This window comes from Neofelis nebulosa, chromosome 10 (assembly GCF_028018385.1).
Source record: "Neofelis nebulosa isolate mNeoNeb1 chromosome 10, mNeoNeb1.pri, whole genome shotgun sequence".
NCBI lineage: Eukaryota > Metazoa > Chordata > Mammalia > Carnivora > Felidae > Neofelis > Neofelis nebulosa.
In genome coordinates, this window is record NC_080791.1 from 113716256 (window position 1) to 113733221 (window position 16966).

At 61.9% G+C, this 16966-nt stretch overlaps 1 protein-coding gene across 10 annotated transcripts in view; it reads right to left on the bottom strand.

Annotated features, from left to right (window-relative positions):
- Window positions 1-16966, bottom strand: part of KCNQ1 (potassium voltage-gated channel subfamily Q member 1) — a 320665-nt gene that overhangs the window by 276745 nt on the left and 26954 nt on the right. The window lies entirely within an intron of this gene.

Sequence of the window (16966 nt, forward strand, 5' to 3'; positions counted from 1 at the left end):
CACCAGGGACGTCCTGAGTCTTATCGGTCATCATCCCTGTACCTGCGGCGGCCAGGTGCCCTGGGAACACGGAAGAATGCGGGAGGCCTGCCAGGGCCGCCGTCCAAGACAGCGGGAGGGCTCTCCAGGGCGCGGGGGCAGGACGCAGGCGGGGAGCTGAGTCGGGGGTGTGCCCAGACTCCCGGGAGGCGCCGTGAACCCACGGCGAGGTCTCTCCAGCCCACCCCGAGGCACCTTTCCACCCTGGGATGCTTCCGGTGAAGGTCAGAATCATTCACGCGGACCACACTCCACACGTGCGCAGAAAGCACGGGCTGTTCCCGGAGCCCTCGGAGCCCCAGCACCAAAGAGCGTGGCCATCGGGCTTACCCTGGGGTCTAAGCCAGAATTCGGGGAGGCTGAAACATAGCGGTGGATCACAGAGAGCGGAGCACGGGCGCCGGGGCTGGGGGGGGGCGTGGGGGTCCGTGTTTCACAGGGACAGAGTTTCTGTTTGGGAAGACGGAAAGCTCTGGAGACGGAATGTGCTTCATGTCCCTGAGCTGTGTACCTGACACGGTTAAGATGATAAATTTTGTGTGTATTTTACCACAATTTTCAAAAAGGAAAGGGAATGACGTTCGTGGGCAGCAGCTGACGGAGGGAGGCTAACAAAGGCTGGCGGTGAGGCAATGACAGGGGTCCGGACCCCCCCCCCCACACCCCCCGCACCCCCCCAGGCCCCCCCGGCTAGGACAGGACTTTCCAGGCAGATAAACCAAGGGCTTGTCAAGGGACCTCAAGCCTGGGGCCAGACGAGGTTTTGAACATGTGATTCAACAGATTAGGTGCTGACGTTTTAAACCCCAAATCGTATCAGAGACGCTTCAGTTTGTATAAAAGCCGCCCTGGAAGGTTCCAAAGGCCCCGGAACACACGAGGGCAGGTGCCCTGCCGTGGAGCCGATGAGCTCAGTGCCCCGGGCCACGACACCCACCCGACATCGGACTCCCACGGCGGCGGCCTCCGGTCCTGCGTGGCTGTGCCCCGGGTCCCCTTGCGGGCCCAGCCCTTGCGTGGCACTGTTCCCTCTAAACCCCGCACAGAAGCTGACCCGTCATCCCACGTGAGGAGGTGGCGGCTTGGGGCGCGGTTCAACGGGTCCTCCAGGGGCTTCCAGGCTGTGGAGCTGGCCCTCCGCCCCGGGACGCCCTGGACATCCCGGAGGGGAGTCACAGCCACTGATGGGACCCCCGAGGCTATGAGCCAGCAGGAGCACGTCAAAGGCCACGGCGACCGTGAGCCCAAGCTGGCCGACCCCAGGATCCCCCCAGCCCCGGCTTCAGGCCAAGATTGAACCCCCCACTGGGGCATATGGCAGCCACAGACCCCGGGGCAGTAATGCCACATTGTGCGTGGACGCAGCTCAGCCGTGGTGGGGGCTCACCCTGGGCAGGGAGGGGTGGGGTGAGGGGGGCCGTGTCCTTTCCCGGCTTCTGGGGCCCCAGGCATCGCCCTGGGCTGGGGGCTGTGCGGTCACGTGGCCCCTGCTGTTAGTTTCTTGTGCGTGAGGACGCCCGTCACCGCGTGTAGGGCCCGCCCAGGCACGCGGGATGGCCACGGCCTCTCAGGACACTGAGCTCCGTCCCATGTGCAAAGGTGCTTCTGCGTGAGGTCTCATCCTCATGCTCCAAGGGACCGGACATCTGCGGGGGCCCCCAGCTCAGCCCCTGCACTCGTAATGGCCGTTTGCCAAGCCAACAAGTCACTCGCGAGGATAACGACTACGGAAACCCCCGTGAGTTTCTCAAAAGTGGCATTAGTACTGGGTTTTTAAAACATAATTCGAAATACATTCAGAGGCTCCTTTTCGCCTTTTCCTTTTTTGTTACTGAACTGCGTCCGCGAAGGCCCTCTCTCCACGTGAGGTCACGTTCTCGGGTCCCGGGTCGGGACGTGGACACACGTCTCCTCGGGGTCCCCCTCGGGCACGCTGCACCGTACGACCCCCTCAGGTCCGGGAGACAAATGAGCAGGAGGGGCAGAGGACAGCCCCCAGGGGAGACCGAGTCCCTCCCTCCCGCCCAGCCCCCCAGGGACACCCGGGCAGCCCCGCCTGTGTCCCCCCACCTCCGCCCGCTGGCTGCCACACCCCAACGTCCACCAGCATGCAGCCACGCCTCCCCGCACCCCCACACGGCACCGACCCTGCCACCAGGGATTGTCCGGAGGCTTGTCTCCTTAAAAGGTTTGCCCCGGGGACTCGACCCACAGCCCCAAGGACCATACGACAGGCGGCTGGGCCCGCGGAGGTGTGGCTCCTGGGTCATCGTCTCCCCAAAGGCCCCACTGCACAGACTCCAGACCGCCAGGCAGGAAGCTTACCAGAAGATTAAAACCTGTGTCCCCATCGCTGGGGACCCCAGACACATGGGACCCTCCCGCCTCGCGTTCCAGCCGGGCCCTCACAGGGCGCCTATGCACACAGCACCGGCCCGGGGTCACCACGGCCAGAACCCGCAGCCCAGCCCCCGCCGGCCTCCCCACCTCAGCGGTTCAGTCCCCACTGGGGAGCCGGGCGGCCCTGGGGAGACGCAAAGCCTGCCAGCTCCCCCCCAACTGAAGACCCTCCAGATGAAGCCTGAACTCCAGGCCCATCTTCCGGGGCCACCCCCTGCCCCACAGGCCTGAGCTCCCCTGCAGGGAGGCCTCCAGACACCCCCGCCGGGCCCGTGGCCCCTGCCGCACCCCCATCACAGCACTGACCGCCCCCTGCCTCCCCAGGCGGGGCCCCATCTGAAGGCCCAGCGCGAGGCCTGGTACACAAATGTCTGTTGAACCGACCGAACGCAGGTCAGGGGCTCAGTGAACAGAATGCTCAGTGCCGCCTCCTCCACGCAGGCCTCCAGGGTGTGTCAAGACGTGAGGGCCTCGTGCTCCATTCCGTCCCTCCTTGCCCCACCCCCACAGGCTCAGCAGGGCCCTACAGGGCCCCCTGGTGGACCAGGGCGCCGCACGGAGGCAGCTCTCCACACACCCAGCCTGCATGTCAACGGTGCCAGGCACACAGGGGCCTGGGGGTGGGCAGGGGGTGGCTCTGGCATGAGCCCAGAGCAGGCAGGGCCGCCCCAGCTGCTGGGCGCACACGTGGGCAGGAGGCGCGGGGCAAGGGTCCTGAGGCGGCAGGGAGGGCCGCCCCCGGGGACCACAGGAGACACGAGGCCAGCCCAGCACCCACGCTGCCAGCCCCCCGGCCTTCTCAGAGCCGGACAAGGCACTGCCCCATGACCGCTATTCCTGGTGCCCGTGGAGGCTCGGCAAAGCCACCGCGCAGGCGGTGGCAGGCTGGGGTTCGGCCCCGCACCCTCTCCTCCCGGCCTCTCCCCGAAACAGGGATGTCACAGGCACACGGGGACACCTGGAGCCCAGGGATGGGGTCGCACTCTTCTGGGAAGGCCCGTGACAGCTCCGTGCCACAAGGACAGAGAATCTGTCCCCCTCGAGATGGGGGGACGAAGAGGGGCTACTCATCCTGCTGGCCCCGCTCAGAACCCCGACCACCAGGCACAGAAACGGGGCTCCCTGGCCGGAGGCACTTCAGGCCTATCTTGGCCGACCCCCAGACATGCTGCTGCACCCCCGGAGGTGGTGACGGTGGGAGACCCAGCTGCCCCCACACTGGCCGTGTGTCCGGACGGCCCCGCGGGGCCGTGAGGACCCGAGCCGACGGCTGTGCTCATGTCCCTTCGCTGCCCACACCCGCCGCAGCGCAGAGACCTCGAGTGTGCGAGGGGGGCATGGGGTCTCCCACTGTCACCCCGTGAAGGGCCACGCCGACTGGGGGTGGCTTGGGGGCAGAGACTCTGGCTGTGAGCTTAACCGTGCCACCCAAGCTGTCATTCAAAGCCTTCGGGGGGCCCTAGGGGGCTGCTCAGGGGTCTCCCCGGTGTGCGTGCGTGTGTGCACGCGTGACTCAGAGGCACGTACACGTCTGCCAGGGCACACGGCAGCCACGTCCCAATGTCGGGCCGCGGGTGACTGAGCTGGGAGCCTCCGGCCCCGGGCCGGCGCCCATCAGACAACAGGGACACCCACCCACGGAGCTGAGACCCACATCCTCTCCCCCGTCAGGCCCCCCCAGCAGCACCCCAAGTGCCCGGTGGGTCTGAGGCCCCAGCACGGAGGGCGGGCGGCCATGAGCTGCATAAAGCCTGCTTCCTCCTGTCCACTCCAGTCCTCACGGGAAGCCTGAGAAGCAGGGCTATCTCTCATCACAGGAGGAGGGGAGCTCAGAGAGGGCGAGAAATGGCCCACAGTCACACAGCACCAAAGCCAGTGAGAACAGGGCTCCAGCGCAGGCCTCCTTCCACCCAGCCTCAGGGGTCAGCCAGCGGTGGGAACCCCAGGCCCTCCTCAGTCCACCTTCCGGGAGCTGCGTGTGGCCCGGGCAGAGGGAGGACAGACCCCAGATGGTAAGTCACAGCCGTCGCCGCAGCCACACCGGGCACACGGCACGGGGTAGGTGGGGAGCTGGGAGGCGCTCAGCCCTGGACACCCACCTGAGGCAGCCACCCGTAGGGCGGGAGGGCCGTCCGGGGCCCAGGGAGGCACAGGCACTGAGCCTGGCCGCCTGTGATGGAAACCCCTCTTTAAACTTTTTTTTTTTTTTTTTTTTTTTTACTGTTTATTCATTTTTGAAACAGAGAAACAGAGCATGAGTGGGGGAGGGGCAGAGAGCGAGGGAGACACAGAATCCGAAGCGGGCTCCAGGCTCCGAGCTGTCAGCACAGAGCCCCGCGTGGGGCTCGAACCCACGAACCGTGAGATCATGACCCGAGCCGAAGTCGGACGCTTAACCGACTGAGCCCCCAGGCGCCCTGATAAGAAGCCCCTCTCAGCACCTATTTAGAAGGTGTGGGGAGAGTAAACCCAAGCGAGCTCACCCACAGGGGCCGCGTCTGCTCCCATGAGCTCACTCACCATCTTCCCCAGGGAGGGGTCCCATCCTGGACTCACCTGTGCCCACTCTGCACCCCAGCCACCCCCTGTCTCGGGAGGTCCTCGTCCTGGGGACGGCCAGCCCCTGCAGGGCTCCCGGGGCAGGGGGGACCTCCCCTCCTCCCATCTGGGGCGAGAAGGGCAATGGGGGGCGCTGGCCTGGGGCAGCGTGCGGACGATGACACCCCAGAGCGAGCGCGTAAGGGGCCCTGCCCTCCTTCCAGCAGTCGAGGCCGTGCCCAGGACTCCCAGGATGCCTCAGCCCAGGTTCAAGAAAGAGAAAGGTGGGGCAGAAGGAGGGACGTTGATCCTAGAGCTTCGGACTGCCAGGTCAACACGACCCCACCATTGCCAGGAGGGCATGGGATTCCCAGGCTCCTTCCTGCTGGGGAAGTCCCTCCTTGTGTCCAGCCTAAGTCTTTCTTGCTGTAGTTTAGTTTCCAGATGAAGGAACCTCCAACCCCACTGTGGAGGCTTTGGTCCCACTCCAGGGGACACGAGGGGCCCGTGGAAACAGCCACGTGTGACCTGAGCCTCAGTTTCCCCACTGGGAAGTAGGGAAGGGACACATCAAGGATGCCCCCTGCACATACTCAGCAAAGGGTTTCCTGGGCCATGACTGCCATCAGATTGGCCTGTACCCTGTCGGCCTGAGCCCCCGGAGCCGGGACCGCGGGGGTGCAGGGGGATGCTGCCCGGCCTCACAAGTGAGTCAAGAACCACCAGCAGACCCTGAAGGGGAAGGAGGCTTTCCCGGGTGTCGCCAAGGGGCCGGGGCACTGCCCTCCTTTCGCATCAGCTGGCCGGGCACACACTCCCCGGGGGGCAGGGACCTCGCTGGACTTGACATGAGCAGGTGGGGCTTCCTTCCAGCTGGATATACCCCTTTCTCCCCCAAAACCCCTCCCTCTCTCATTCCCCTTGGAAGGGGTGATCGGGGAGGGCTTCTCCGAGGCAGGGACCTGGTCCTGGCAGAGGTAGGGAGCGGCAGGTGCCAGGCCAGAGGAGAACACGACCCCCAGGGAGACAGCAAAGAATCCAGGAAGCGGGCAGGGTGAGGCCAGGAAGCGGCCCCAGATTCCGGGTACTGGAGAAGGCCCCCCAGGATTCGCTGTCTCTTCCGAAACAGATGCCTGCGGACCCCTGAACCCGACAGGGGGGCCTCGGGCGGGGCCACCTGGGCCACGCCCTGGGGAGCGGTCCCAGACCACCAGGGCTCTGTGGCTCCGAGGAGCTGCCCAGCACTTTGAGGAGAGGGCGGGTGGATGCCCTCACTGCCAGGTCCTGTCTGCAGCTGGCACCACTGCCCGCCCCTCAGAAGGGCCTTGCCTTCCCGCCTGGGCCCGTGCAGTCCAGGAACCTCTCCAGGCCGAGGCCCTCATTGGTCATGTGGACACCAGAGGGTGACCCGGCAGGCGCAGTCCAGGAACCTTTCCAGAACGAGGCCCCTCGTCCGTCGTGCAGACACCAGAGGGTGACCCAGCAGGGGGCAGCAGCCTACGGTCACTGACGAGAAGGACAGCAGTAAGAGCCGGGGGGTTCCTGTGCGGCCGACCCGGCTCCATCAACAACACCAGAGTGTTTCCCGGACCCCCGACTGAGGCAGCGAGTTAGGTATTAGGACGTCCATCTCTCAGGCGGGAAAACAGAGGCTTAGAAATGCCGAAGCCTGGGGTTCCCCCAAAAGGAGCAAAGGCAGTGCGGGGGAGGGGGTAGCCCCGTGCTCCCTCTGGGGCCACAGGCTCCGTCCTGTGAAAGGCCTGAACACGGGGTTTGGGAGAGAATCCCAGCGGGCCCTCCTTCTCTAGAGGAGGAATCAGGCCCAGCGAGGTCAGGCCGGCCCAGACCACACAGCGAAATCCCTTCACAGGGAACGGCACAGGGGCCCCTCTCCGTAGAGGGGCACCATGTGCCGGGGACGGGCCAGCTCACCGCCCACAGGGCCGGAATGACCCCGTGTCATGCTTCACCCTCCAGCCCTGGCCCCCCAGCCCAGACCCGAGTAGTCCAAGGGCAGCTCTTGAGGGGTCACCTATACTGTCCTCGGGGCCAAGCCCCCCACCCTCCTTGCCTGCCCTCCCCAAAGCCCTGACCCTGTGTCTTAGAGACAGAGGCCCTCCGAGGGGCCGGAAAGCCCTCGTGGGCAGCCTCTAACCCAAGATGGGGCCCACCCAACCCCTGGGCTGGCCCACCCGATCCCTCGAGGCCAGAGACAGCCAGCTGCCTGACCCCCACCCCCCCACCCCACAGACACGGGACGCCCACATGCCCACTGGCCTCAGCGCACACCCCACCCGCACCCCCTTTGGGGTCCCCCTAATCCCAGTCGGCTGGCACCGGGGAGGCCCTGGCCCGGGGAGCAGTGTCCCCCAGAGTCCTCCTGTCCTGTGGGGCCCGCCCACAGCCCAGGTTCCCCGGACAGGACAGGACGCTGACTCCTCAGAAGGCCCGGGGGTGGGCAGGGCCAGGGCGACCCCGCTTCAGGGAGGGAGCAGGGTGAGGGCCCTGGAGCCCGGCCACAGCCTCCTCCTTCCCGAGAGGCCCCCAGGGGGGCCTGTCCCCTGTACCTGCAGAGCAGGAAAGCCTCTGCTGACGAAACAAGACAGGACTGCCCGTGGGGAGCGGGAGCCCGGCCCACACAGCCCGGGGCGGGCCTCTTGAATGGGGCCCTTCACCCAGGCCTCCCCGGGCCGGCCCTGCCCCCACACGAAGCTCTCAGCCAGGCACAGCGCCTCGCCAGCCTGCCGCTGTGGTGTGGGAGGTGCCAGGGAGGAACGGGCCGGACCCCAGAGGGCACCCCCGGGGACCCGGGCGTGGCCCAGCCCCAGGCCCCGGGAGAGAGACCGGTCGGGCAAGGCTGCATGCGAGCTCTCCTACAGAGCACCCAGAAGCCTGTGGGAGGCAGGGATGAGGGGGGTGAGGTAGGCATGGAGGGGTGAGGCAAGGATGTGGGGTGATTTCAGCAGGAAGGTGGTGGAGTGGGGGGAGACCGGGAAGTTGATGGGGTGAGGCAGGGATGTGTGTGGAGGGGAGGCAGGGATGCAGGGGGAGGGGGTGTGAGGCGGGGACGCAGGGGGGCGCGAGGCGGGGATGCGTGGTAGGGGGGAAGCAGGGATTCAGGGGCAGGGAGGTTGGGGGTGGGAGACAGATGCGGTTTTCCTGACTGCCCATCATGGGGACCTCCCTGCCGTGGACACATCTGCCCGGCGGCGTCCGCACCGCCGGCCAAGGCACGGTGGGAACAGGCGGTCACCGAGGACTGCGGGCCCCCTGACCGACAGCCGCGGCCCTGAGCCCACCCCGTGCCCTCCCCAGCACAGGAGCCCCAGCCCATCGCTCGGGGGATGGCGTCCACACCGCATCCGAGGGTCCGGGGCGTGCCGTTCACAGAGCCCACCCCCCCGCCTGCCGTGGGCCCGGCCCGGCCCTCCAGGCTGGCCCCACGGGACGCTGCAGCAGGGGGGCCCGGAGGGTGAGCGCGTGCCCGGGGCCCTGGGCGCGGCAGGGGCAGGGGGGCGGCACGGCCGGCCGCACCTCCAGCCCGTCAGCTGCTCCTGTCCCGGGGGCAGGGGCCCCGCGTGGGCTCAGCAAGGGGGACACGAGTCCCGTGTCACCCGGCAACCACCCAGGGCCCAGCCGCGAGGGGCAGGCGTGAGGCGCGTGGCGGGGTGCCTCCCGCCGCCGCCCCGGACGAGATGAGGTCTCGCCCCCCAGAGCCGGCCTCGCGGGGGGTGTGCCCTCCGGGCAGTGCCCGCTTCCTCTTTGTCCAGCTGGCCTCAGACTTCCTCCCGCCCCCACCCTGCCAGTGAGCGCACGGCGGGGCCCCACCGGGGCTCAGAAGGGCCCCACGCGGACGGGGGCCCGCGCCCCGCACGCGGTCAAGGTGCCCCCGTGCCCCGCGGGCCGGGCATCGTGGCGCTGTCCACCGGTCCCGCCCTCGCCGAGGCGGGAGCCGCTCCCAGCAGGGAGGGAGGAGGCGGCCAGCTGTGCGGCGGGCGGGCCGGGGGCCTTGGCGTTTCCTCTCTCACCGCCGGATGCAAACGGCAGCTTTATTTCTGTGTCAGCGTCCCCGGCCCCCGGAAAGAGCCCGCTGGCCAAGGCTGGGGGACAAGAGACACGTTCCTCCGTCACCCTCCCCAGCCACCGGCCACGGAGGGCGAGTCCCCAGGCCGAGGAGTGAGTGGGACTTGGCTGAGCCAGGTCCCTGCCACGTGGAGGCTGACCACGGAGGACGCCCGGGCCTGCAAGGCCACTCTGGTCCCTCGGGAGGTTTCAGGGGCAGGAATCCTCTGTTGCCAGCCGGCGCCCCCAGGAAGCCCTCCTGTGGTTCCCCAGGGGCTCGACACAAATGCACCCTCCTTGTCCTGCCTGCACGGCCCGGCGGGGCCTCCCGCCCTCCCCGCCCCGATCCCGGCCCCGACGGAAAGCCCGGTCTGCGCGCCTGGCACCAGGCCAGCTTCCAGGAGTGAGGCAGGCTTGGGAAAAAGAGACAATAACCTAGAAAACAAATCTACAAATCAAAAGGAACAGTGACAGCCACCCCAAGGAGACAGAAAGGAGCCGTCACAGTGACGGGGCTGGGGGGCGGGGGGTGGGGGGGGTGGCTGCTGCTCTAGGAGCTGGGGACATGCAGCTAGGCCTGGGAGAGGACTGTCATGCAAAGGCCCTGAGGCAGAGTTTGGAAGGCCTGAGGCCAGAACAGGAGGATCAGGGAAGGCCCGGGAGGGCCACCTGTGACAGGGGCTCAGGGGAAGGCCTGGCTCAGGAGTGGAAGAGGCATCGAGCTGTGCCAGGCCTCCCAGGATCAGTGGGCACAGGCTCTGGGCTGGCATTAGCTATTTACCAGCTGAGCACCTGGCCGGGGCCCCAGAGACCCTGACTGGAAGGATGGGGGCGGGGGGTGACGGCAGCCGTGCTCTGCTCTCTTGTGCAGCTACCAGAAGCAGGAGGAAAACGCCAGGAGCCTCTGAACACCAGGGAACAGGCAGTGCCGGGACACGTTCAGACAGACGCGGTGGGAGCTGCTCACCTCTGCGGGCATGCCCCAAACGGGGCCGCCCCCCGACCGTCCCCCCCAAGAGCCCCTCTTCCCTCTCAATCCGGGGACTGTCTCCTGGCCGTGGCCGAGGAGGGAACAAAGCAGAGGAAGGGAAGAGCCAGCTGGGACGGAGCACCGACGCGGGCACCGGAGATGCCCACAGCTGGCTCCCACCTCTCCGCAGCCGCCCGGAGCACGGCCGCTTCCTGCCTGCCGCCCAGAATAGCCTGCACATCCTCTGAGCCGCCGGCCCAGACCTCAGCCCGCCGCTGCCCTGCCTTCCCCGACCTCTGCCCGCGGACAGACTTCTCCCCAGGACACTGAGCACGCCCCACGCTGTGCCGACCAGCCTTCCAGAAACCCGTCACAACAGAGCAGAGAGCCCCTGCGGGCCTCGGACGGGGGGGCAGGGCTTGCCAGGTATGGGGGCCCTGGCATCCCGTCTGCCCCACAGCCACCTCTCATGACATGTTGCAGGACGTCAAAGCCTGAAATTCCCTGTCTCGTGAAACAGCAGATAAAAACCATTGGATGTCTGCTGTTCCCTGATCTGTGCCGTGTGCCACACTCCTTCCTCTTCACGCAGACACGGCTCTTTCCCCAGGGGCCCCCGTTACAGGGCGGGTGTTGCAGTGATCTGGAAGCTTCGATTTCACCCTGAGCAACACCTCCTCCGGGAAGCCTTCCTGGACTGTTCAGGCAAGTGCCTCACACAAACCACACGCAAATGCCCGGTGAAGCACACCTGCCTGCTCAGCTGCAGCATTGTTTCTCTGCTTGGTGTGATCCTGTGACTGAGATGCTCCCCTCCCAGCGCCCACGGGGGCAGGGACAGGGTCTGCGGGCCCGGCCCAATCCCCACGTCCTGGGGCACACTGGTGCGGAGGCGGCATGAATTAAACATTCAGGCCCGGTGAGCCAGGAGAAAAGCAGCGCTAATCTGACAGCTCCTGCCTGTCCCTCCTGTCCAGTGAGCTGCTGTCACAGAAGCCAGGGCGGTCACCGAGGTCATCACAGGTTGGGGGGGGACAGCGGGGGATGGGGCAGGGGCAGAACTCAGAAGGGCTGTGTCCCCCGCAGCTTCTGCTCCAAGGGCCCCCCCGGCCCCGTGAGGCCAGTCCCCGGGGTCCCAGCTTGGAGCCAGGTGGGAACCCCAATCCCTGGGTCTCACCACCCCTGCCGGCCCCCCTGGACGCTCGATCAGGATCCACAAGCTTTTGGGGAAGACGTGGCGTTAGGGCAGCTCCCAGGGGCAGCCAGGCCTCCGGGGCCCCCGAAGGCCGGTCTGAGACCCTTTAAGACCCCCGGATGCTTTGCCCTGTTTTTCCGCACCCACTCACCTTGCTGTCAGGACACCCGCCCTCCTGGGCTCCCCCTTCCTCACCGTCACCTGAGGTGCCATCTGGCCCCTGCTCCCCTGTCACCTATCCAGACCCGGGAGCCCAACCAGGCCCTCCCCTGAGCTCCCACCAGCTCCCTGACCTCCTACCCGGCTGCCTGGCAAAGCCCTGCAACAGGACACATCCCACACGGGGCTCCGTGTCCCCGCCTGACCCCAGCGCCTTCCCTGACTCAGAAACAGGCCCCACGTGCCCAGGTGCTGAGGCAAACCTTCGGGTCCTGACCCCACTGCCCCCTCTCCCGGAAAACACTCCTAGCTTCAGTGATAAACCCTCCCTTCTCGCTCTCATCCCAATCTGAGTGCAAGTGGCCCCCAGCCCTTCCCAGTGTCAGCCTTCTGGTCTCCCTGCCTCCGCTGCTCCCAGAGGCCAGAGGGCCGGTGAGCAGGCCGGACGGCTAAGGAAGGGCCCTGGACGGCCACCGGAAAGAGGTGACCTTAGATCGCACACGCTAACTCCACGTGGACACGGCGTGGCATGCAGGGGACGAAGCCCCCATCTTCTAGAAGAACACGCGGTGAACCGCTCTCGCACACGGCGTGGGGAAACGGCTCTCCACCGTGACTCACGAACCAGCGGCAACGGGAAGCAGGACCGGCGGGCCCGAAGGTTTCTTCCTGACCGAAAGCACCAGAAACAAAGGCAGAAGACAAATGGCCAACTGAGAGAAGAAATCCCCAACACGGGCCACAAAGGACTAGTGTTCCCCAAATATAAAGGACTTAAAAATTAAGAGACCGGGGCGCCTGGGAGGCTCAGCCAGTTGAGTGTCCGACTTTTGGTTTCAGCTCAGGTCACGGTTCGTGGGTTCGAGGCCCCATCAGATTCTATGCCGACAGTGCTCAGAGCCTGCTTGGGAGGCTCTCTCTGCCCCTCTCCCACTCATGCTCACTCACTCACTCTCAAAATAAATAAATAAGCTTAAAAAAAAATTAAGAGACCAAGGACCAAAAACTCAATAGAAAAAATTTGAAAAAGACACGAATCCAAAAATACACACTCACGTGACCTCCAGGCATATGAAAAACGTCCAAAAGCATAATTATAATTGTAGAAACGCAGATGAAAACAAAGCCATCAGAGGCACCTGGGTGGCTCAGTCAGTTGAACATCTGACTCTTGACTTTGGCTCAGGTCACGATCACATGGTTCACGGATTTGAGCCCCGCGTCGGGCTCTGCACTAAATGTGGAGTTTGCTTTGGTCTGTCTGTCTCTCTCTCTCTCTGCCCCTACCCCGCTCATGCTCTCTCTATCTAAAAAATAAAAAAAATAACAAATTAAAAGAATTGTTAAAAAACCACAAAGCTATCAGGCTGGCCAGAAACAAGAGCGTGAAAACACCCCATGAGTAAGCTGGCACTCTCCTCTCGTCTGCGGCTGGGGGTGCACGGGGCCCGGGCTCTCTGCAGGGACACTTGGTCGTCGTGCCTCACAACATGACCCGCTTATTCCGCCCCCCAGCACCCTGCTTCCAGGCATCTCCCCGAAAACACACCTCCGACAATGCAAAAATACGAGCTTACGAGGTTATTCACCGCAACGGCGTCTGCAGTCGCCAAATGTCGGAAACGACCTAATGCCCGTAAAGGAGCCGCGGGCGCGTCGCACAGCGAGGTCCCGGGCAGCCGTGACAGACAACGCGGAAGGCGTGGATGAGCGGAGACAGGGTGATTTCCAGGATAAACGGTCACAAACGAGTGTCCGCGGTCTTTTCAACCAAGGGCGCAGGGAAAACTGGACGTTCGCACACAGAAGAACGAAGCTAGGCCCTAACCTCGCACCAGACGCTAAAATCAACTCAGGATGAACTTAGGCCCGTACGTAGGACCCTAAACTGAGAAACCCTCAGAAGAAGGCTTAAGGGAAAAGCTTCCTGCCACTGGGCTTGGGAGTGATTTCTTGGACGTGACCCCAAAAGCATAGGAAAGAAAAGCAAAAATAGATCAGGTGGACCGCGTGAAAATGAAAAATTTCTGTGCAGCCAAAGACATAATCAGTAAAGTGGAAAGGCACCGCCTAGACCGGGAGAGGGTACGTGTAAATAAATCTTAGAGCTCCTCAAGTCAACGCCACCACCACCTAATTTAAAGTTGGCACGATCCGGGGCGCCTGGGTGGCGCAGTCGGTTAAGCGTCCGACTTCAGCCAGGTCACGATCTCGCGGTCCGTGAGTTCGAGCCCCGCGTCGGGCTCTGGGCTGATGGCTCGGAGCCTGGAGCCTGTTTCCGCTTCTGTGCCTCCCTCTCTCTCTGCCCCTCCCCCGTTCATGCTCTGTCTCTCTCTGTCCCAAAAATAAATAAAAAACGTTGAAAAAAAAATTAAAAAAAAAAATAAATAAATAAAGTTGGCACGATCCAACTCTGCGCTGCCCGCAACAGACGCACTTCGGCCGTGAGGACACACGTAGACTGAAGGTGCAGGGATGGAGGGGTAAAGCCCGTGCAAACGGAAGCCACGAGAGGGCAGGGGCAGCCGGACTCACATCGGGCAGGATAGGCTTCAAGCCCAAGGTTGCATTAAGCTATAAAGAAGGCCATTAAAGGGCCAACTCACAAGAGCACGTAACTCCAGCAGATATTTACGCACGCCGCACAGAAGCACCTAGATACATTAGGCAAACGCAAACAGATCTGAAAGGAGACGGATGCGTATGCTGTGCGATCACAGCCCAGAACTCGGTGCCCCGCTCGTCACAATGGGCAAATCGTCCCGACAGACAGTCAGTGAGGAAACACTGGGTGCAAACCACACGGGCGCCCAGGTGGACCTACAGGCACACACACGACGTCCCCACCAGCAGCAGCGGGACACGTGTGCACTGTTCTCGAGCGCACGGGGGACACGCTCCAGGACGGGTCGCATGGTGGGCCACAAAACAAGTCTTCCTAAGCGTGACAAGGCTGAAATCGTACCACACATCTTTTCTGACCACAGTGGTACGAACTTAGAAATCCGTTACAGGAAGAAAACTGGGAAATCCACACGTGTGCGTGTTGATTAGACCACACGCTCTTGGACAACCGTGGGCCAAGAAGCAATCGGGGCAGGAATTAAAGCAAAAGGCCTTGAGGCCGGTGAAAATGGAGACCCGACACACCACACCACACAAGATGTGGCAAAATCAGTGTGGCGGGAAAACATCGACATTAAGAAGAACCCACTTTACCCTCAAGGAACTGAAAAAAGAACTACGCCTGGTGAGAACAGAAGGAAGGAAGTGACCAGGGTTGCAGCAGGGAGAAATGAAACACAGTCTGAAATGATGAAACAAAGGAGGAAGGAGACTCAGACCTGGGCTCTGGGGGAAGCTATCCGAGATAGACAAACCTTTTGCCAAACTCACCAAGAGAAAGGGAGAAAGCACTCAAATGAAGCCCAGGGCCAGATGGCTTCCCTGGTGAATTCACCGAACGTTTCAAGAGCTAACGCCAATCCTTCTTGAACCCTTCCAGGAAAACAGAAGAGGAGGGAACACTCGCACCCTGGTTCCCTGAGGTCAGCATTACTCTGACACCAACACCAGACAAGGACATTACAAGGAGGGAGGAGAGTCACGGGCCAACATCCCTGATGAACACAGATGCAAAAGCCTTCAACAGAACGTCAGCAAACGAAGTTCAACCATACACAAAAGCGGTCGCACGCCATGAGCAAGTGGGGTTTATTCCAGGGATGCAAAGATGGCTCGACATCCCTAAATCAGTGCACGTGATGCACCACATCAACAAAACGTGCGCCTGGGTGGCTCAGTCGGTGAAGCATCCGACTTCGGCTCAGGTCATGATCTCACGGTTCATGGGATCCAGCCCCGTGTCAGGCTCTGTGCCGCCAGCTCAGAGCCTGGAACCTGCTTCAGATTCTGGGTCTCCCTCTCTCTCTGCCCCTCCCCTGCTCATGCTCTGCCTCTCAATAATAAATAAACGCTAAAAAATTTTTTAAAAAATGCAGGATAAAGTTAACAATCACCTCTATAGATGCAGAGAAAGCATCTGACGAAACTCACAGACAGATCCTTTCATGGTAAAGACTCTCAACAAATCGGGTGTGGAGGGAACGTACTCCAACATCATAAAGGCCACATACGACGAGCCCAGAGCTGACATCCTCCTGAATGGTGAACAGCTAAATGCTTTTCCTCTAAGATCAGGAGCAGGGCAACGATGCCCACCCACACCACTCATATTCCACATGGGACTAGAAGTACCAGCCCGAGCAATTAGGCAAGAAAAAGAAAAGGCATCCAAACCAGAGGCAGTAAAACTGTTTCCATTTGCAACAACATGAGATGAGGGGTAGAAAACCCTAGACCCCACCAAACAACTGTTAGAGTAAACAAATTCAGTTAAGTCGCAGGATATAAAACTGACACACAAAACCCAGCTATGTCTCTACACACGAATAATGACGTACCAGAACAAGAAATCAAGAAGATAATCCCAGGACACCCGGGTGGCTTAGTCTCTTAAGCATCTGACTCTTGGTTTCGGCTCAGGTCACGACCTCACGATTGGTGAGTTCGAGCCCCACGTTGGGCTCTGTGCTGACAGTGTGGAGCCTGCTTGGGGTTCTCTCTCTCCCTCTCTCTCTGCCCCCTTCCTTGCTCATTCTCTCTCTCTTTCTCAAAATAAACAAATATTTTTTTAAAAGTAAAAGAATAGAGGGGCACCTGGGTGGCGCAGTCGGTTAAACATCTGACTTATGCTCAGGTCATGATCTCACAGTTCATGGGTTCGAGCCCCGCATCGTGCTCTGTGCTGACAGCTCAGAGCCTGGAGCCTGCTTCGGATTCTGTGTCTCCCTCTCCCCCACTCGTGCTCTGTCTCTCTCACTCTCAAAAATAAACATCAGGAAGAAAAGAATAAAATACTTAGGAATACTTTTAAGCAAGGAGGTAAGAGAGCCGTGCACTGAGAAGTAGGAGACATTGATGAAAGAAATTAAAAGAAATAAGTAGAAAGACATCCCACACTCATGGGTTGGAGGAATTAATATCGTTAAAACGGCCATGCTCCCCAAAGCGATCTACAGAGTCAACGCAATCCCTGCCAAAATCCCAATGTCATTTTTCACAGAAACAGAAAAAACGATCCTCAACGGTGCGTGGAACCACCACAGACCCCAAAGCTGGAGACATCACGCTTCCTGACTTCAGACTCTGAGACAAAACTTCAGGTCAGCAGAGCAGTCTGGTGCTGCCGTAAAAACAGACACAGAGATGGACAGAACAGAGAGCCCAGAAATCAATCCACGCCTATGGTTAATTAATTTATCACAAAAGAGTCAAGAACACACAAGAGGAAAAGAACGGTCTCTTCAACAGATGGTGCTGGGGACACAGGACAGCCATGTGCAGAACAATGACACTGGACCCCTATCTCACACCACACACAAAAATCAACTCAGGATGGATTAAAGATGTGAGTGTGCAACGTGAAGGCATAAAACCCCTAGAACAAAACACAGCGAGTGAGCTCCTTGACATCAGTCTTGGAGATGATTTTTTTGGATCTGAGACCAAAGGCAAAGGCAATAAAAGCCAAAATAAACGAA